This window comes from Rhinoderma darwinii, chromosome 1 (genome assembly GCF_050947455.1).
Source record: "Rhinoderma darwinii isolate aRhiDar2 chromosome 1, aRhiDar2.hap1, whole genome shotgun sequence".
Lineage (NCBI taxonomy): Eukaryota > Metazoa > Chordata > Amphibia > Anura > Rhinodermatidae > Rhinoderma > Rhinoderma darwinii.
Window position 1 is genome coordinate 410,617,807 of NC_134687.1, and position 22,198 is coordinate 410,640,004.

A 22,198-nucleotide genomic window follows, 5' to 3' on the forward strand; every position below is an offset into this window, starting at 1 on the left:
TCAACTCACGGTGGACAGAAATGCGTAATGTTCTGAACAAATTTTGGCCCATCTTGTTGACTGATCCCATCCTACTGAAGGTGCTTCCCCACTACCCTGCCATGGCGCCGCGCAGAGCTCCCAATCTGTGCGATGCCATGGTACATAGTTACCTTTCACCTATTAAACCTGGAAGGGCTTTTGGCACAAAGGGGCATAAATGGGGTTGCAAACCATGCGGTGACTGTATCAGTTCCCCAATGTTGAGCGTTCTGAGAATTTTGTGGATTCCAGTGGCAATAATAACTTCAAGATTTGTTGGCCCATATCCTGTGGCACCAAAGCGGTTATCTATTATGCCACTTGTCCATGTCCAAAGATATATGTAGGCATGACTACTCGTGAGTTGCGGTTGAGGGTTAGGGAGCATGTCAGGGATATTGAGAACGCAAAAACCGCAGACAATGTTGAACAGCTTAAGACAATCCCTAGACATTTCCGACTACATCATGCCTGCAGTTCTAAGATGTTGAAGATTAGGGGCATTGATTACATCAACCTTGATATGCGTGGAGGTGACCTTAAAAAACGTCTACTACAGAGGGAATGCAAGTGGATTTGGAGGCTCCAAACCTTACACCCCATAGGCCTCAATGAGACCGTGGGGTTTTCATCATTTCTCTGACTGTCAGCAGCTTTTAGTGGTGTTGGATTTTGGTATTGTTGTATATTAAGGATCTTTTGTGTCTTTGTGATTTTAACATTTTGTATTTGTTTTTTACAGATTAGACCTCTAACATGAGCCTTTTTCATTATATCCGGATTCTCTGCTTTCCACTTTTTTGGGATGTTCTTGTACATTACTACTGATTTTATCCTTTTGTGATGCGTATTGACCAATCAGTATGGAGATCATTTCTGTGTTTGTTGTTATGGTTACTTTATTCCTAATACAATAACCAGTGTTTTATTATTGTTCATCTATGTAAAATTTTCTATAATGACATTTGTATATGAATAAACACATTATTTCATCCACCATGCACCTTTTGATATATTACTATGCACTTTCTATATGGTCCTACGTCTTCTTTTATCATATAGTGGACTTATCGTCCAAACAAGAATTCTTTTCATCATATCTTCAACATACATGTTGTTCTTGCACATCACTTTTTGTTTTCACACTTTTTTATTCATTTCTTCACTTTATTCATTTCCACCTTCACTGTCACTCCTATACACACTAATCCGTTCACTTCCATGCACATCGCACTCATTCATTCATCATATTTACTTTCACAACCATAGGTCTGACAACTCATGATTGTTGTACTTATGTTGTTTGTTACGGAATTTTAAAATGATGTTTTATTCATGTATGCTTTTTCAGAACTTATTCACACCTATGTCACAATTTCTCTTACTGGTTTTTAAAAGTCTCATTAGGAACCATGGCCGTTGCCTATAAACATTGCGTATCCAGGGTTACCTGCCTTTTCGCTGCGTTGCTCCCCTGATTGGTGGACGAATGGCCGGCCTCCGTTCCGCCGCTCATGACGCGCTGGACTTCGGACTCATGTGACCATGTCAACTGACGCGATGACGTGTGTCCGGCTCCGGCCCCTCGTGATCGGCGCTTCTGGTAGGCGCGGCCATCTTGTTTCCACCTCGAGGCAGCGACCGGTAATTATGTGGCGATATATTATTATTATACTCTTACACCTGGGATCCCTGATTTGGATACTCTATGATTGGTCGGCTCTTCCTTTAAAAGTGGTATATGCACTGTCCAATGCTACCCCCAGACGAAGGCAGTTGCGCCGAAACGCGCGTTGGGGCAGACATCTCGCTGTGCACTCTAACCTGGACTTTTAATGGGTATGTTTAATTGTTATCACTTGTTGTGAACATTTTTTTCATACATCAGCATTGTCTATTTTTCTGCTGTGTTATTTATATGTACTTGAGTACTTTGTCTTAGACCATTTTATATGGCATATACTTTCATTACTTGTACACATCAAGGCAGTATATAGCTTGCAGACGTACCCAGTACCAGGTTATGCCATTAGGCATTTATTATTCACATCCACATGGTTCACTTACCCTGTAAGTTGCATGGCTTGTATGTCTCTTTTTTAACCTGTCGGTTTATGGATTCTTTTTTAATCATTGTATATTCATGTGTCATTTTCAAATAAAGTATTTTTCTATATTTTCATACTTCTAGTTTATTGGCATCTTCTTCTTTAGGTTATATATTTATGCTTTGGATGCTTTGTGGGTACACGCCCCAGGATCTAGCTCACACCTGAACATATGTTTGCTGACGGCTGCATTTCACTTCCTTTGAGCCATATAGATCCATGCTGTGTTTTTCGGTCATAATATATATATATATATATATATATATATATACACACACACGGTATATACACACAAAATGCATAAAACTATTGGGACACCAATACAGTACACCTACAGGTGCTTTTAGGCCAGGTTCAGACGTGGCAGAATTTTTCCGCTGCAAATATTGGTGCAGAATTGGGGCAATTACGCAACAAATCTGCAACAACATTTGTATTATTGAAAGGCATTTCAGAAGTTGCAGATAACACAGCGGGCTTGCCTTAGACTTCAGATTTTGCATCGCAGAGGCTGAAATCCGAAGTGAAATTCCGCTGCTTCTCCGCAACATTTTCGACAAGATTTTCGAGTGTATCTGTGGGAATTTTTGCTAGTTCATCATAGTTACATAGTAGTTACATAGTTAGTACGGCTGAAAAAAGACACATGTCCATCAAGTTCAACCAAGGGAAGGGAAAAGGGAAGGAAAAATTTCTACACATAGGAGCTAATATTTTTTTGTTCTAGGAAATTATCTAACCCTTTTTTAAAGCCATCTACTGTCCCTGCTGCGACCAGCTCCTGCGGTAGGCTATTCCATAAATTCACAGTTCTCACTGTAAAGAAGCCTTGTCGCCTCTGCAGCTTGAACCTTTTTTTCTCCAGACGGAGGGAGTGCCCCCTTGTTTTTTGAGGGGGTTTTACAAGGAACAGGATTTCACCATATTTTTTGTATGTGCCATTAATATATTTATATAAGTTAATCATGTCCCCCCTTAGTCTTCTTTTTTCAAGGCTAAATAGGTTTAATTCTTTCAATCTTTCCTCATAACTTAAATTCTCCATGCCCCTTATTAGCTTTGTTGCTCTTCTTTGTATTTTTTCCAACTCCAGGGCATCCTTTCTATGAACTGGAGCCCAGAACTGAACTGCATATTCTAGATGAGGCCTCACTAATGCTTTGTAAAGTGGCATTATTACATCCCTGTCCCGCGAGTCCATGCCTCTTTTAATACACGACAATATCCTGCTGGCCTTTGAAGCAGCTGATTGACACTGCATGCTGTTATTGAGTTTATGATTTACAAGTACACCCAGATCCTTCTCAACAAGTGAATCCGCCAGTGTAGCGCCCCCTAGGACATATGATGCATGCAGGTTGTTGGTACCAAGATGCATAACTTTACATTTATCTACATTAAACTTCATTTGCCAAGTGGACGCCCAAACACTTAGTTTGTTTAAATCTGCCTGTAATTCATGAACATCTTCCATAGTCTGAACTATATTACATAGCTTGGTGTCATCTGCAAAAATAGAAATAGTGCTATTAATCCCTTCCTCTATATCATTAATAAATAAGTTGAATAATAGTGGTCCCAGCACTGAACCCTGGGGTACACCACTTATAACCGGGGACCATTCAGAGAAGGAATCATTGACCACAACCCTCTGGATACGGTCCTTGAGCCAATTCTCAATCCAATTACAAACTATATTTTCTAAACCTATAGTCCTTAATTTACCCATTAGGCGTCTATGGGGGACAGTGTCAAATGCCTTTGCAAAGTCCAAAAACACTAAATCCACAGCGGCCCCTCTGTCTAGACTTCTGCTCACCTCTTCATAAAAACAGATTAGGTTAGTTTGACAACTTCTGTCCTTAGTAAAACCGTGCTGGCTGTCACTTATAATGCTATTTATTGTCACATAATCCTGCATATAGTCCCTCAATAGCCCCTCAAACATTTTCCCCACGATGGATGTTAAGCTTACTGGTCTATAATTACCCGGGGAAGACCTAGAGCCCTTTTTGAAAATAGGCACCACATTTGCCCTGCGCCAGTCCCTTGGCACTATACCAGTCACTAGAGATTCTCTGAATATTATGAAAAGGGGGACAGAAATAACTGAACTAAGCTCTTTAAGAATTCTAGGGTGTAACCCATCTGGTCCCGGAGCCTTGTGCACATTTATTTTATTTAATTTAGCTTGGACCATCTCTACATTCATCCAATTCAGTATATCAACTGATATATTAACAGCACTGGCACCGGCTACATCAGCTGCTCTTTCTTCTGTTGTATATACAGAGCTAAAGAACCCATTTAGTAACTCTGCCTTCTCTTGATCCCCTGTGATCAACTCCCCATTACCATTATCTAGGGGTCCTACATGTTCAGACCTTGGCTTTTTTGCATTTATATGCTTGAAGAATTTTTTAGGATTTGTTTTACTATCCTTGGCCACCTGCCTTTCATTTTGTATTTTTGCTAATTTTATTACATTTTTACAGATTTTATTAAGCTCTTTATATTTTACAAAGGCTACAGCTGTACCCTCAGATTTGTATTTTTTAAATGCCCTTTTTTTGTCATGTATTGCCCCTTTCACAGAAGGTGTAAGCCATGTGGGGTTTAATTTGAGTCGTTTATACTTATTACCTGTAGGAATAAATTTTGCACTATAATAACTCAAAGTAGATTTGAAAATCTCCCATTTATCATTTGTTCCATTATTTGACATTAGTTCTTCCCAGTCTATATCCTGAATTGCAGCCCTCATCCTGGGGAAATTGGCTTTCTTAAAATTAAATGTTTTTGCCCTCCCAGCCTGCGTTTGTTTTTTACAGTATAGGTAAAATGTAACTATATTATGATCACTGTTACCGAGGTTTTCACGAACATTGACATTCCCAACAAGATCTGCATTATTAGAAATGACCAGATCCAACAGAGCTTCACCTCTAGTCGGGTCTTCCACAAACTGGCCCATAAAATTTTCCTGCAACAGGTTGAGGAAATGTCTCCCCTTTGCAGTTGAAGCCGAACCATGACACCAATTAATATCCCGGAAATTAAAATCTCCCATTATCACTACAGTACCCGCCTGTGCAGCCCGCTCCATCTGTTTATATAGCTGAACTTCCATCTCCTCAGTTATATTGGGGGGTCTATAGATTACACCAAAAGTAATTTTTTCAGTGTTTACCTCCCTTTCTAGTTCTACCCACAAGGTTTCAACCTCCTCACAGTCTTCACCCACTATTGTCTCTTTCACACTCGCCTTCATATCACTTCTCACATACAGACATACACCACCACCTTTCCTATTTGTCCTGTCTTTACGAAAAAGTGTAAAACCCTGTAGATTTACAGCCCAGTCATGTGAAGAGTCCAGCCATGTTTCAGCAACACCAACTATATCTATATTTTCTTCCAGTATCAAGGCCTCCAGCTCCCCCATTTTGCTTGCTAGACTTCTGGCATTTGTGAACATACACTTTAACTTGCCTGTCAGTTTTTCACTTTTATTATCAGAAATGTGATTTGACATTAATCGGTCCTTTTTATTTACACTGATGTTTTGTAACGAAAGGATCTCCTTATCTTGTTGTCTAGTCCTCTCCCCACATTCTGTTTCTCCCCCCACCAATATAGTCTGACCCCTCTCTAACCTGGCTACCCCTTTTTTTTCTACATTGACCTCCCTCCTCAGCCCTAGTTTAAATACTCCGCCACCCCAGCTAGAATTCTCTCCCCCAGCACAGCGGACCCCCTTCCATTTAGGTGCAAATCATCTGCAGAATACAGTTTGTACCCCAATGAAAAGTCAGCCCAGTGCTCTAGGAACCCAAATCCTTCTCCTCTACACCAAGACTTCAGCCATGCATTTAACTCCCTAAGCTCCCGCTGTCTTTCCTGTGATGCGCATGGCACAGGCAGTATTCCTGAGAATACAACCTTGGAGGTCCTTCCCTTCAGCTTGTAGCCTAGTTCTTTAAAATTATTCTTAAGGCTCCTCCACCTACCATTTATTCTGTCGTTGGTACCGACATGGACCACGACAGCTGGATCATCACCAGCCCCTCCCAGCAATTTGTCCACCCGTTCCACCACATGCCGAACCCTGGCACCAGGGAGACAGCAAACCATTCAGTTGAGGCGGTCTTGGCGACAAATTATTCTATCCGTCTTCCTGATTATAGAATCCCCTACAACTATCAATTGTCTTGGCTTGCCTGCATTACCATCCCGCCGACTACTAGCTGGGCTGTTCTCCCGGCTGTTAGGGAGATCAGTATCCACTAGGGCTGCCTTTTCTGAGACTGACACCCTCGCATCATCACCCAACCTGGCAATTTTGCTTGGAATGCCAGAAACCGGATCGGCCTTCCTTGTCTTTGACCCCTTTCTACTGCCCCTAACTACATTAACCCAGCTACTTACCTGATCCTGCTCACCCATGTCTTCACCCTCCAGTTCTAACCCACTAACTGCATGCTCTGTGAGCAGCAAGCTCCGCTCAAAATTGTCTATCCTCCTCAGTGTTGCATTCTGCTCCTCCAGATCTCTAATACGAGCTTCCAGGTGAACAACATGCTCACATCTGCCACAGAGATATTCACCCTGGAACTCCGGCTCCAGTCGTGTATACATATGACAAACTGTGCACTGAAGAAAACCTCCAATCTTGCTATCCATTATCCAAGTTACACCAAAACAGCGAACAATTGTCAAAGAAAAAGAAGAGTACTTACTGGGGCTTCAACTCCTCTTTTCAACTCCGGTTTTAGAACTCCACTTAGTTCACAAGCCACTTAAACCACCAAGCTCAGAAAGAGCAAGCTCAAAATGAGGTCTGCTGACTAATTTATACCACCTGTGTCCAGTTAACCCCTTCCCCCTCGTCAGCTGTTCAGCTGGAACGAATCTGTGTCCAGTTAACCCCTTCCCCCTCGTCAGCTGTTCAGCTGGAACGAATCTGTGTCCAGTTAACCCCTTCCCCCTCGTCAGCTGTTCAGCTGGAACGAATACAGAAATACAGCAACACAATCCGGTTTTAGAACTCCACTTAGTTCACAAGCCACTTAAACCACCAAGCTCAGAAAGAGCAAAGAAGAGCACTTGTGAGGTCAGACATTGATGTTGGAAGAAAGGACCTGGCTCACAATCTCTGTTATAGTTCATCCCAAAAGGGGTCAGGGCTCTGTGCCAGCCAGTCAACTTTTTCCACGCTAAACTCGCCCAACCATGCGTTTATGGACCTTGCTTTGTGCACTGGGGCACAGTCGTGCTGGAACAGAAAAGGGCCTTTTGCCCAAACTGTTCACACAAAGTTGGAAGCATGCAATTGTCCAAAATGACTTGGTATGCTAAAGCATTAAGATTTCTCTTCACTGAAACTAAATGGTCACGGCCAACCTCTAAAAAAACTATATCATAGGATTATCCCTCCTCCACCAAACTTTAGAGTTGGCACAATATAGTCAGACAAGTAACGTTCTCCTGGCATTCATCACTCCACCGTGGCATTCTATAACAGTACCACGCTAGAATTCTTTAGAATGACCCATTATTTCACAATGTTTGTAAAGACAGACCGCATGGATAGGTGCTTGGTTTTATTCACCTGTGGCTATGTGAATGGATGAAAAACCTGAATGAAGTGATTAAGAGGTGTGTCCCAAAACTGGGTAGATCTATTCTCTATGATTCTTTTAAAATATTAATGAAATATCATAATGTTTGCAAACAACATGGCTCCCTTAATCTCCTGCTAAACGTATCCTCCTATTCCTTATGCATCTATAATAAAAATGAAGCAACATTCATTTTTCATGTTTTCTTGATTAAAAATCTCCTACAGCTTTGCGTATGCAGCTTCTATGTAGACCTATGTGTCTTCATGGTTACAAACTACAAACAAACCCTGTTTAAAACCTTCCCTTTTTAACTGGATTATTGTATGGCAACCGTCCATACATGCATCAGGTGACAATGGCAGATCTTATATCCTATGGTTCTATGATGTGTCTAAGTTCGGCTCAGTAGAACTGTGGGGGTCTGGGATATGTGGCTGTAATATGGATGTTAAAAAGTGACACTATTACAGCCATCTGAAAATGGTCTAATTATTTTCTTCATCTCTTGAGAAATATAAAAATAATACAATTATTTAGGTCATTATACATCTAAAAATATCATTAACCCCTTAATGACCAGCCTATTTTAAACCTTAATGACCAAGCCATTTTTTAAGTTTTTCCATCGTCGCATTCCAAGAGCTATAACCTTTTTATTTTTGCGTCAACATGGCTGTATAAGGTCTTGTTTTTTGCGGGACAAGTTGTATTTTTTAATAGCACCATTTTGGGGGACATATTATTTATTGATTAACTTTTATTAACTTTTATTTGGGGGGAAATAGAAAAAAACCTGAAATTTCGCCACTCTTTTTTGCGTCTTAAATCTATGCTGTTTACCGTGTGATATAAATAACACAATAACTTTATTCAGCGGGTTGTTACGATTGCAACGATACCAAATTTGTATAGTTTTTGTATGTTTTACTACTTTTACACAGTAAAAACACATTTTTTTCAAAATTATTTGTTTTTGTGTCTCCATATTTGAAGAGCCGTAACGTTTTTTATTTTTTCGCCGATGCGGTTGTATAAGGGCTTTTTTTTGCGGGAAGACTTGTAGTTTTTATTGGTACCATTTTGGAGTAGATGCGACTTTTTGATCACTTTTTATCACATTTTTTTAAAGTCAGTATTCACAGAAAACAGCAATTTTTCGATAGTTTTTTACTAAATTTTTTACGGCGTTCACCGTGCGGATTAAATAATGTAATAGATTTATAGTCGGGGTCGTTACGGACGCGGCGATACCAAATATGTGTAACTTTTTAACTTTATTTTGTTTTTTTAATAGTAAAGCATTTTGTAAGGGGAAAAGCTGGGTTTTTCATTTTTTTCACTTATTTTTTTTAATTAACTTTATTAAACTTTTTTTTTACTTTTTTACTAGTCCCACTAGGGGACTATAATATGCGATTCTGTGATCGCATTTTTAATACACTGCAATACTTTTGTATTGCAGTGTATTACTGCCTGTCCGTTTAACACGGACAGGCATCTGCTAGGTCATGCCTCCGGCATGATCTAGCAGGCATTCGCTCCAGGCAGACCTGGGGGCCTTTATTAGGCCCCCAGCTGCCATTGGAGACACAGACCCTCGGCGATCGTATCGCCGGGTGTCAGTGGGAGAGAGAGGCAGCTCCCTCTCTCTCTCCAAAACCACTCAGATGCGGTGCACGCTATTGTGCACCGCATCTGAGGGGTTAAACGGGTGAGATCGATACTAATATCGATCTCACCCGGCAGAGCAGGGACGCTCCCAGCCCTCAGCTGCCTCTGGCAGCTGAGAGCAGGGAGATTTGACAGCTCCCTGCTCTGTTTATTTATTCCGATGCCGCAACGTAAAAAGTCTATGGCATCGGAATAAGGCCCGTTAGTGACCGACGTAAAAACATGATGGGCCGGTCACTAACGGGTTAAACAAAATTGTGACAATGATTGAAATCTCAGACAGCCCTAATTAAATGACATTATATGTCTAGTTTCACAAATATTTTGTGTAAGTGTTATGGTGTAGTCACATGCGGCGGATTTTGTTGCTTTACAGGAAAAGACAACAGGAGCTCAGGGAGTTAAATGCATGGCTTAAGTATTGGTGTAGAGGAGAAGGCTTTGGGTTCCTAGAGCACTGGGCTTACTTTTCATTGGGGTACAAACTGTATTCTGCAGATGATTTGAACCTAAGTGGAAGGGGGTCCGCTGTGCTGGGGGAGAGAATTCTAGCTGGGGTGGCGGAGTGTTTAAACTAGGGCTGAAGAGGGAGGTCAATGTAGAAAATAAAGGGGTAGTTAGGTTAGAGAGGGGTGAGACTTTATTGGTGGGGGGGGAGAAACAGACTGTGGGGAGAGGACTAGACAACGGGATAAGGAGATCCTTTTGTTACAAAACAGCAATGAAAATTAAAATGCCCAAATAATGTCAAATAATGACATTTCTGATACCGAACATGACAATTTGAAATGCAAGTTAAAGTGTTTGTTCACAAATGGCAGAAGTCTAGCAAGCAAAATGGGGGAGCTGGAGGCCTTGGTACTGGAGGAACATATAGATATAGTTGCTGTTGCTGAAACATGGCTAGACTCTTCTCATGACTGGGCTGTAAATCTAGAGGTTTTTACATTTTTTGAAAAGACAGGACAAATAGGAAAGGCGGTGGTGTATGTCTGTATGTGAGAAGCGATATGAAGGCGAGTGTGAATGAGACTTTAGTGGGTGAAGATTGTGAGGAGGTTAAAACCTTGTGGGTGGAACTAGAAAGGGAGGTAAACACTGAAAGAATTATGTTTGGTGTAATCTATAGACCCCCGAATATAACTGAGAAGATGGAAGGTCAGCTATATAAACAGATGGAGCGGGCAGTACAGGTGGTTACTGTAGTGATAATGGGAGATTTTAATTACCGGGATATTAATTGGTGTCATGGTTTGGCTTCAACTGCGAAGGTGAGAAATTTCCTCAACCCGTTGCAGCAAGATTTTATGGCCCAGTATGTGGAAGACCTGACTAGAGGTGAAGCTCTGTTGGATCTGGTCATTTCTAATAATGCAGAGCTTGTTGGGAATGTCAATGTTCTTGAAAACCTCGGTAACAATGATCATAATATGGTTATATTTTACATATTACATACTGTAAAAAACAAACACAGGCTGAGAGGGCAAAAACACTTAATTTTAAGAAGGCCAATTTCCCCAGGATAAGAGCTGCAATTCAGGACAAAGACTGGGAAGAACTAATTTCAAATAATGGTACAAATGATAAATGGAAAATCTTAAAATCTACATTGTATAATTATAGCGCAAAATTTATTCCTATAGGTAACAAGTATAACCAAATCAAATTAAACCCCCACATGGCTTACACCTTCTGTAAAAAGGGCAATACATGACAAAAAAAGGGCATTTGAAAAATAAAAATCTGAGGGTACAGCTGTAGCCTTTGTAAATTATAAATATCTTAATAAAATCTGCAAAAAGTAATAAAATCAGAAAAAATACAAAATGAAAGGCAGGTGGCCAAGGATAGTAAAACAAATCCCCAAAAATTATTCAAGTATATAAAGGCAAAAAAACCAAGGTCTGAACATGTAGGCCCCTTTAGTAGTGGTAATGGGGAGTTGGTCACAGGGGATAAAGAGAAGGTAGAGTTACTAAATGGGTTCTTTAGCTCGGTATATACAACAGAAGAAAGAGCAGCTGATGTAACTGGTGCCAGTGCTGGTAATATATCAGTTGATATACTGATGAATGTAGATATGGTGCAAGCTAAATTAAATAAAATTAACGTACACAAGGCTATTGAACCAGATGGTTTACACCCTAGCGTTCTTAAGGAGCTTAGTTCAGTTATTTCTGTCCCCCTCTTCATAATATTTAGAGATTCCCTAGTGACTGGTATAGTGCCAAGGACTGGCGCAGGGCAAATGTGGTGCCTATTTTCAAAAAGGGCTCTAGGTCTTCCCCGGGTAATTATAGACCAGTAAGCTTAACATTAATCGTGGGGAACTGTTTGAAGGGCTATTGAGGGACTATATACAGGAGCATGTGACAAAAAATAGTATCATAAGTGACAGCCAGCACAGTTTTACTAAAGTCAGAAGCTGTCAAACCAACCTGATTTGTTTTTATGAAGAAGCGAGTAGAAGCCTGGACAGACGGGCCGCTGTGGATATAGTGTTTTTGGACATTGCAAAGGCATTTGACACTGTCCCTCATAGACGTCTAATGGGTAAATTAAGGACTATAGGTTTAGAAACTATAGTTTGTAATTGGATTGAGAATTGGCTCAAGGACCGTATCCAGAGAGTTGTGGTCAATGACTCCTACTTTGAATGGTCCCCGGTTATAAGTGGTGTACCCCAGGTTTCAGTGCAGGGACCACTATTATTCAACTTATGTATTAATGATATAGAGGATGGGATTAATAACACTGTTTCTATTTTTGCAGATGACACCAAGCTATGTAGTATTGTTCAGTCTATGGAAGATGTTCGTAAATTGCAATCTGATTTGGACACACTGAGTGTTTGGGCGTCCACTTGGCAAATGAAGTTTAAAGTAGATAAATGTAAAGTTATGCATCTGAGTACCAACAACCTACATGCATCATATGTCCTAGGGGGAGCTATACTAGCGGAGTCACTTGTTCAGAAGGATCTGGGTGTACTTGTAAATCATAAACTAAATAACAGCATGCAGTGTCAATCAGCTGCTTCTAAGGCCAGCGAGATATTGTTGTGTATTAAAACAGGCATGGACTCGTGGGACAGGGATATAATATTACAAGTTTACAAAGCATTAGTGCAGCCTTATGGTCCCCAGTTCATAGAAAGGATGCCCTGGAGTTAGAAAAAACAAAAAACAAAGAAGAGCAACCAAGCTAATAAGGGGCATGGAGAATCTAAGTTATGAGGAAAGATTAAAATAATTAAACCTATTTAACCTTGATAAGAGACGACTAAAGGGGACATGATTAACTTATATAAATATATTAATGGCACATACAAAAAATATGGTGAAATCCTGTTCCATGTAAAACCCCCTCAAAAACAAGGGGCCACTCCCTACGTCTGGAGAAAAAAAGCTTTAATCTGCAGAGGCGACAAGCCTTCTTTACTGTGAGAACTGTGAATCTATGGAATGGTCACCGCAGGAGCTGGTCACAGCAGGGACAGGAGATGGCTTTAAAGAAGGATTAGATAATTTCCTAGAACGAAAAAATATCAGCTCCTATGTCAATGTGTAGAAATTTTGTTCCATCCCTTCCTTTTTCCCATCCCTTGGTTGAACTTGATGCACATGTGCCTTTTTTTCAACCATACTAACCATGTAACTATGTTGCAGAATTTTTTTGTGACTGAAAATCAGTTCTAGTTCCATAAAAACGGCACCACAATCACAGGCTGCAGCGGTCACATGGACTACAGAGTCATCTCAGTAGTCCAGGCTGTACTCAGAGAAGAGGAATGCGTCGCCATGACAACGGCCGTGTAGTAAATATAAACGTATGTTTTTTTCCTGCAGTATTTCCGCAGTGGACATTCCTCCCTAAAAACTGCACCCCAATCCTGCAGTTTTTTCGGGCGGAACTTCCTTCGGTTTCTAGGACGGATACGCTGTGTACTTTTACACAGCGTATCGGCCCTGTGTGCGCTTACCCTCACTGGCGTAGCTATAGGGGTCGCAGCAGTCGCAATTGCGACCGGGCCCCGAAGCCAGGGGGGCCCACAGCCCCCACACCACATCAATAAAAAGTTACTATAGTAACTCAGGCCCCGGGCCCCTGTTACTATAGTAACAGACTGTACTTACCTTCCTGGTTCCGGATCGCAGCGGAGGTCCTGACGTCAAGCGCTGTGCGCAGCGCATGATGTCACAGCGCTATGCGCCGCGCACAGCATCGAGACGACAGAACTACCGCCGCGGCTGAAGAGGAAGGTAAGATTAGCCCTGACTGGCGGGGTCCGACTCCCGGGACCCGCCAATTAGCTGTTTTGAAGGGGCCGCAGCACTCGTACGAGAGCTGCTTTCCCTTCATTCCGGTCACACTGTGAATCGGTGTCGGCGATTCACAGTGTGAGCGAGTAGTGAAATGAAGGGGAAGCAGCTCTCGTACGAGTGCTGCGGCCCCTTCAAAACAGCTGATTTGCGGGTCCCGGGAGACACATCAGCTATTGATGGCCTATCCTGAGGATAGTCCATCAATGTTTAGGGACTGCACAACCCCTAAGCCTACGATGTAGCAGGCTTAGGGGGCCCATGAGACAGGATCACAGCTTGTGTGATCCTGTCTTCTGGACCCTGTATCTAAGCCAATCACATGGTAGGCTTAGATACAGGGCCCATGTGTCATCCTGTCTGCTGGGCCCTGTATCTAAGCCAATCACATGGTAGGCTTAGATACATGGCCCATGTGTAATCCTGTCTGCTGGGCTCTGTATATAAGCCTACCACACTGTAGGTTTAGATACAGGGCCCCAGCACACAGTAATCTTATACTGTATAAGATTACTGTCTGCTGGACGCTGTATCTAAGCCTACGTTGTGGTAGGCTTAGTTACAGGGTCCCACAGACAGTATCACACATGGGCCCTGTATCTAAGCCTAACACATGTGTTACTAATCATTTTTTGTGTGTTTTCTTACAGGTTCGGTCGTTGGACTACGTCAGATTCCAGGACTACTTCGATGACGCCTTTTTTTTTTATTATCAATAAAATGGTTAACGAGGGTTGTGTGTTTTTTTTTTTTATTTCAATAAAATATTTTTTCTATGTCTTTGTGTTTTTTTTAAACTATATTACTGCCGCTTTAGTAATGGTCGCCGGCTGATTCACAGCATCCATTGCTAAGGCGGGGCTTAGTGTTAGCCGGTGCAGAGGCTAACACTAACCCCCAATATTACCCCGGTACCCACCGCCACCAGGGGTGCTGGGAAGAGCCGGGTACCATCCAGTACTTGACCATCTGTAGTGATGGTCGGACACTGGGGCGGCCGCAGGCTGGTAGTATCAGGAGGGGAAAGGCCAGATACAGTGGCCCTTCCCACCCTGGTAATGCTAGGCTGCTGCTGCTTTATTGTATCTGGCTGGTTATGAAAAATGGGGGGGACCCCACGTCATTTAAAAAAAAAAAAAAAAATCTGCATAAGACCGTTATGTCATATGCAGGTAATAGGATATGTTTAGAAAGCGAACCCTTTCATGAAATGTACTGTAAAATAGATTAAACAGTACGTATAGGAACTTATTTAATTATTCATATAACTTTATGGCTAGTTGTACAACAAAAAGTGGACCAATAACAATTAGTCAGTTTTTATGTCGGGAAATTCTCACAATGTATACATGAAATGCGCCTATACGCTATGCCTAGTCAAACCTTGAGTGTTACGCCACTAAGTTTGTATAGCTTTTTCTTAACTTTATTCAATAAAACGATTTCTTAAAATGTACACTAGAGAGTATAAGTTTATTTCAATGTGAGACAATGGCAGATGTAGTCAATTGTATAGGTATACTTTTGCATACAGTACATCTGGGGTATACCTCGGTTGGGCTGTTGCAAATGGTCCTGCCGAGCAATAGACCCGAACGCATTGGCATTAATCTAGTCACAATGGATCCTGCACACACAGTACTGCAGATCCCTCTTTGTGAAGCAGAATGTGAGGGCACGTTCAGACGTGGCAGAGTTTTTCCGCTGCAAATGTTGGTGCAGATTTGGGGCAATTACGCAACGAATCTGCACCAACATTTGCATATTTGACAGGTAATTCAGACGTTGCAGATATTACAGCGGACTTGCCACAGATTTCAGTTTTTGCATTGCAAAGGCTGAAATATGCAGTGAAATTCCGCTACTTCTCCGCAACAGACAGTGCATGCTGCGGACAGAAAATTCCACACCGCAGCCTATGGTCCGCAGCGGAGCTTTAAGCAACGTCTGAACTAACTTTCATAAAAATGTATAGAAACAAATTTAAAAAACGTCCGCTGGAGAATTCCACTGCGGACTGTCCGCAGCGGAATTCCACAGCAATTCCGCCATGTCTGAACGTGCCTTAACAACTGTTTTGAGTCTCAAGAAAACATTTACTTGCTCGTTTATTTAGTCACCAACCATTACTTAATAAATAAAAAATAAAATGTGAAATCAGGTTAAGATAACATTTAAAAAATCACAATGAATGAATTACATTATTTTCTCACCATATTAGATATTGATAATTAATAGACATTTGTAGTTATAACACTGACTCATGTTCACTCTCATTGAGATCTTGCCATTAAAAAAAAAACAATTGTATTATTGCTTAGATTGTTCAGATTGAGATCTAGAATCTGTGCTATTCTTAGCCCCAGCACCTCAGTTCCTCACTGCACCTGTTTCAGTTACAGCTTAGCTTAGTTTTGCTTCTCGAATGAATGGCCTTCCGGAAGTACTTGCAAAAGACACCTGTCAGTTTCACAATATTATTCTGGTTTAGTAATCGACCTGGAACACCTATCACGTTTTACCTTTTATAATTATTTGATACTATTATACATTTTTTTGCAGCGTTTTTGCCGGGCGTTTTTTGGCGCTGTTTTTCTAGTCAATGAAAAAAAGCTCCAAAAACGGCTCAAGAAGTGACATGCACTTCTTTTTACAGGTCGTCTTTTTACGCACCGTTATTTGAAAATGAGGCATAGAATAACGCCCCGTCGGAACAGAACGCTGTATTTCCTAGTGAAATCAATGGACAGATGTTTGTAGGCTATCTGCTTTCGATTTCTCAGCCGTTTCTGTACTGAAAACATGATTACAGTACGGGACAGTAGTTCCACGGAGAGGCAGGGACTCCTAGCATCGTACATAACTATGATGCTAGGAGCCCGGCTCCCTGCAGTGTGTTCGGTCCGGGACTTGCGGCCGAAATACGTTCCGTCCTTTACGGACCGAACATGCTCGTGTGAATCCAGCCTAATTGTTATAGCCCTACTCTAGGAGGTACAGATAATATCAGCTTTCTGTACCTAAACTTCACATTTTTAACCCCTTCAGGACTGAGCCTGTTTTGGCCTTCAGGACGAAGCAGATTTTTCAAATCTGACATGTGTCACTTTATGTGGTAATAACTCCGGAATGCTTTTACCTATCCAAGCGATTCTGAGATTGTTTTCTCGTGACATATTGTACTTTATGTTAGTGAAAAAATGTGGTTGATAAATTCAATATTTATTCGTGAAAAACACCAAGATTTGGAGAAAATTTGCAAAAATTAGCATTTTTCTTAATTTAAATGTATCTGCTTGTAAAACAGATAGTAATACCACACAAAATAGCTACTAGTTAACATCACCCATATGTCTACTTTATGTTGGCATCGTTTTTTGAACATTCTTTTATTTTTCTAGGACGTTACAAGACTTAGAACTTTAGCAGCGATTTCTCATATTTTCAAGAAAATTTCAAAAGGCGATTTTTACAAGGACTAATTCAGTTCTCAAGTGGCTTTGAGGGCCTTATATATTAGAAAGTCCCCATAAATCACCCCATTTTGAAAACTGCACCCCTCAAAGTATTCAAAACAGCATTCAGAAAGTGTATTAACCCTTTAGGCGTTTCACAGGAATTAAAGCAAAGTAGAGGTGAAAGTTACAAGTTTCATTTTTTTTTTACAAAATTCATTTGTAATACATTTTTTTCTATACCACAGAAGGTTTTACCCGAGAAATGTAACTTATTATTTATTGCCCAGATTCTGCAGTTTTTAGAAATACCCCACATGTGGCCCTAGTGCGGTCATGGACTGAAACACCGGCCTCAGAAGCAAAGGAGCACCTAGTGGATTTTGGGGCCTCCTTTTTTTTAGCATATATTTTAGGTACCATGTCAGGTTTGAAGAGGTCTTGTGGGGCCAAAACAATAAAGACGCCCAAAAGTGACCTCATTTTGGAAACTACACCCCTCAGGGAATTTATCCAGGGGTATAATTAGCATTTTGAACCCACAGTTTTTTTGCTAAATTTATTTGAATTAGTTTGTGAAGATGAAAATCTACTTTTTTTCTGAAAAAACGTAGAAATTTTTAATTTTTTCAAGGAATAAAAGAGAAAAAACACCCCAACATATGTAAAGCAATTTCTCCTGATTATAGCAATACCCCATATGTGGTAATAAACTGCTGTTTGGACCCACAGCAGGACTCAGAAGGGAAGGAGCACCATTTGGATTTTGAAATTCTGATTTTGCTGGAACAGTTTTCAGTGCCGTGTCGCATTTGAATTGCACTGGAGGGAACAAAATAGTGGAAACCCATGGAAAGTGACCCCATTTTGGAAACTACACTCATCAAGGAATTTTTCTAGGGGTAAAGTTAGCATTTTGACCCCACGGTTGTTTTGCTGAATTCATTGGAATTATTCTGTGAAGGTAAAAATCAAAATTTTTCTGAAAAAAGGTAGCCATTTTTAATTTTTACAAGGAATAAAGGATAAAAAGCACCCCAACATTTGTAAAACAATTTCTCCCGATTACGGAAATATGCCATATGTGGTAATAAACTGCTGTTTGGACCCACAGCAAGGCTTAGAAGGGAAGGAGCGCTATTTGGCTTTTGGAGCTCAAATTTTGCTGAAATGGTTTTTGGTGCCATGTCGCATTTGCAAAGCCCCTGAGAGGCCAAAACAGTGGAAACCCCCCAAAAGTGGAAATTACACCACTTAAAGAATCTATCTAGGGATATAGTGGGCATTTAGACCCCACAAGTCTATTGCAGGATTTATTAGAATTAGGCAGTGAAAATAAATATCGACATTTCTTCCACTAAAATGTTGCATTTTTTTAAATTTCACTAAGGATAAAGGGGAAAAATCTGCCCAACATTTGTAAAGCAATTTCTCCCGAGTACGGCAATACCCCACGTGTGGTCATAAATGGTTTTTCATTAGAAAGTAATTAACCCTTTCTGGACTGATCCATTTTTTTTCTTTTCCTTTTTAGTTTTTTCCTCCCCGCGTTCCAAGAGCCATAACTTTTTTATTTTTCAGTCAATAGAGCGGTATGAGGGCTTATTTATTGAGGGACCAGTGGTCGTTTTTATTGGTACCATTTTTTGGTACATACAACTTTTTGAGCACTTTTTATTACATTTTTAGGTAGAGCGAAGGTGACCAAAAAAACAGCGATTTTGCCGTTTTAAATTCTTTATTTTTCACGTGAGACGCTCCATAAATCACCCCCTACACTAAGGCATGCTATGTTGTGGTGCGCGAAGGGGTTAATGCGCAGCGCATGGTGCGGAGTGAAAATTACAATTTTCCACTCATATGCCATTTTAGTGCACTATATGTTATGCCCAGTTTGTGCCACTGAAGACAAATACCTCATAAAATATTAACCGGGTTCTCCCGGGTATGGCGATGCCATATCTGTGGACGTAAACTGGTGTTTGGGCACGCTGCAGGGCTCAGAAGGGAGGGAGCGTCATTTGGCTTTTGGGGCGCAGATGTAGCTTGGCAGTTGTTCTGTTTGGGGTTTTACTGGTGTTTCAGTTTATAATGTGGGGGCATATGTTATCTGTGCGGGATACATCAGGGTACTTGTTATCTGTGCGGGGTACATCAGGGTACTTGTTATCTGTGCGGGGTACATCAGGGCATAATAAGAGGGTATAATAATGCAGTAAATAAATAATAATCCGCAGATATGTGGCCGGTGTCGCACTGATAAATGGCGCCCGATCTTATCCGCTTTTGGACACTGCACATTTTGCATCGCCATATTCTGGGAGCCAGAATTTTTTTATTTTTTCTCCACCGGAGCTGTGTGAGGGTTTATTCATTGCGGGACAATCTGTAGTTTTCATTGGTACCATTTTAGGTACCAGAAATTTTTTTGATCACGTTTTATTCCATTTTTTGGCAAGCAAGGTGACCAAAAACCATCAATTCTGACAATGTTTTTTATTCGTTTTTTTATGGTCTTCACCCTGGGCTATAAATTACCATTATACTTTCTTCTGCGGGTCGATACGATTACAGCGATACCAGATGTATATAATTTTTTTATGTTTTGCAGCGTTTGTGCAATAAAATCACTTATTTATAAAATAAATTATTTTTTGTGTCACCATATTCTGAGAGCCATAACGTTTTTATTTTTCAGTCAAAAAAGCGGTGTAAGGGCTTGTTTTTTGCGGGACGGGGTGTAGTTTGTATTGGTACCATTTTGGCATACATGCGACTTTTTGATCACTTTTTATTGTATATTTTGGGAGGGTTGGTAACCCAAAAATTGTGATTCGGGCACTGTTTTTCGTTTATTTTTTTCGCGGTGTTCACCGTGCGGGAAAAATAATATTACAGTTTTATAGTTGGGGTCGTTACGACCTCTGGTTGCCATGATAAGGATCGCCAGCCCCCGCAAATACATGTGGGGGGCTGCCGATCCGCTGTAAACCTCTTCGATGTGGTGATCGCAATCGACCACCGCATCGAAGGGGTTAATTGCCGATTTCAGCGGCGACAGGCCTCTGATCGGCAACAGGGAGAGCAGGGCTGACACCCTGCACAGTTAACCGCCGCTGCGGTGTAGCGCCGCGCGGCGGTTAACTGTTAAAGCGCGGGCGTAACTGTACGCCCAGGTGCGCGAAGTTACTACTCACCTGGACGTACAGTTACGCCAAGGTGCGGGAAGGGGTTAAAGGTACTCCAAAAATCTAGGGTTATGTTTACATGTGGCGTATTCATGGCAGAAATTTTAGCGAGTAAAAATCTGTTCCCTACATGTTATTGGGGTTGTTTTCTGCAGCATGTGCATGGAACTTTACCAACCCCATTTGGATATATGGGAAGGATTGCATAGAAATTATATATATTAGGATGGCTTATAATTTAGTTCTCTAAGGCCATAACCAAACGTCATCAAAGCAGGGTGAAGGTGGTATAAAAGAGAAATAAAAACATCTACAGTATTTCTCTGTTCACACTAGCGACATGGCTTCTGCTCTAAAAGCAAGCCTTCCAACCGTCTTGTTTTTCACCAAATCGTCGTACAAAATGGATTTTAAAAGGGGCGGAGCATATACATTTCTGCTAAGTTTTAGGGTAAGGCCACACGGTGCGGTCACGGTGCGTTAATGTTGCGTTTTTAAACTGCAGCAAGTCATTTTTCAATAGAAGTCAATGGTGAAATGTTTGTTATGGACAGACGGCTGCTATTATATTACAATGTGTTTTTTGTGCAGTAACTGCATCTTCATAATGTCCGACCGCATGCAGTTAATGACCGCGCTGCCAAAGTTGTTGCTGAACTGCTTGCATTTTTGCTAACAGTTCTGCAATGCATTGTAATGAACTATATACAGGAAGCACCTAACAAACTTCAACATGGGTGAAAACAATGACCAGCAATTATTTCCATTAAAAACGCAACACAACTGCAGCATTACAGAGATAAAAAACGCATGCAGTTGACCACATGCGGTTTTCAAACGCAACAAAACCGCATCAACGACGCACCGTGTGGCCTTACCCTTAAAATGTCTGTAAGTGGGGATTCTAATATTTGGAAGTAGGTTAATGGAGCCATGACTAGTATGACAGATTCATTTTTAAAAGGATCCCAATGAATCCTCACTGTTCCCCTTGACTAATAAGGGTATGTTCACATGGCAGCGTCCGTAACGGCCGAAATTACGGGGCTATTTCCAGGAGAAAACAGCCCCGTCATTTCAGCCGTAACGGCATGTGCAGGCGCTTGAACGCCGCGTCCATTACGGACGTAACTGGAGCTGGTTTTCCATGGAGTCCATGGAAAACGGTTCCATTTATGTCTGAAGAAGTGACATGACACTTCTTTGGCGCGGGCGTCTATTTACGCGCCGTCTTTTGACAGCAACGCGTAAATATACGCCTCGTGTGAACAGACAAACGTCAGCCCATTGATTTTAATGGGCAGATGTTTGCCAACGCTATCGAGGTGCATTTTCGGACCTAATTCGGGGCGTAAAACACCCGAATTACGTCCGTAAATAAGCCGTGTGAACATACCCTAATTGTGTCAGAGTTCAAATGTTTCTGATGACAAGAATAATGCTGAAGAGTACACTATTCTTCCTTTTAAAAATACAAGCAGCAATGCCTATGTGAACAGAGTCCTATACTCATTAGGGTATGTTCACACGAGGGGTGTCCGTAACGGCTGAAATTATGGGGATGTTTCAGCCTGAAAACATCCCCGTAATTTCAGCCGTAACGGCATGTGCAGGCGCTTGAACGCCGCGTCCATTACGGGCATAATTGGCGCTGCTATTCATTGGAGTCAATGAATAACGGCTCCAATTACGCCCAAAGAAGTGACAGGTCACTTCTTTGATGCGGGCGTCTATTTACGCGCCGTCATTTGACAGCGGCGCGTAAATTACGCCTCGTGTGAACAGACAAATGGGCAGATGTTTGTCAGC